At 67.7% G+C, this 708-nt stretch overlaps 1 protein-coding gene across 1 annotated transcript in view; it reads left to right on the top strand.

Annotated features, from left to right (window-relative positions):
- The first annotated feature begins 474 nt into the window (after positions 1-474).
- Positions 475-708, top strand: part of PACSIN2 (protein kinase C and casein kinase substrate in neurons 2) — a 150,766-nt gene continuing 150,532 nt past the window's right edge. The window contains exon 1 of the mRNA XM_017850009.1: positions 475-625. The gene's annotated coding sequence lies outside the window, so the exon portion shown is untranslated. The remainder of the gene's footprint in view (positions 626-708) is intronic.

Genomic DNA, 708 nt, shown 5'->3' with positions numbered 1-708 from the left:
CCTCCCACCCCCCCTTTTAAGCGGGTCCACGTGGAATGACCCTTATGGCGCAAGTCGGAGGAGCTCCTAATGACATTAGCTTCTCTGAGTCCCTTGGGAGAGGAAACTTTCTGAAAGACTGTAGGATTACCTTCCCTGAACTTCCGGTCAGGTGCAGTGCTGCCCTGCCGCGCCCTCCACCCCTGGGTGCCGATGAAACCGCAAAACCCCGGCCCTGGGAAGCGAGTCCCAGGGACCACCGCCGGCGGACTGCTTTGGGAGAGTAACCTGCGCCACCCTCGCAGTCCATTAAATAGGCACCCCTTTGATTGACAGGAGAAGTCACCAATGCGCGTCCTGGGGCGTTCCCTCGTGCTCACGGGGGTTGAGCCTCCTCTCTACTCAGTTGGCCCAATCGGGGGCGCCGGGGAGGCTGCGGGGCGGGGCTCGGTGTCTGGCAGCCAATGGACAGAGCCCAGAGGGAGAGGCGAGGGCGGTGCGGTCGCGGCTGGCGGCAGAAGCGGTCGCGGGGGGTCTGGGCAGGGCTGGGCAGCGCTGCCGGAGCAACAGCGGGAGAGGGAGCCGGGACGGAGCCGGGGCTGGAGACGCCGTCGCAGCCTGAACAGAGTGTGCGGCGGATTGGGAGGTGAGTGGCCGCCGAGGTGAGGGGTCGCCGCGACGGTTGGGGCGCCGCGGGCGGGACGCGGGGCGCTGGTCGGCGGCCGGGCC

Source organism: Rhinopithecus bieti, unplaced genomic scaffold (assembly GCF_001698545.2).
Source record: "Rhinopithecus bieti isolate Rb0 unplaced genomic scaffold, ASM169854v2 scaffold_33210, whole genome shotgun sequence".
Taxonomy (NCBI): domain Eukaryota; kingdom Metazoa; phylum Chordata; class Mammalia; order Primates; family Cercopithecidae; genus Rhinopithecus; species Rhinopithecus bieti.
Note: the sequence above shows the minus strand (reverse complement) of the source record. Positions and strands in the feature narration are given on the sequence as shown.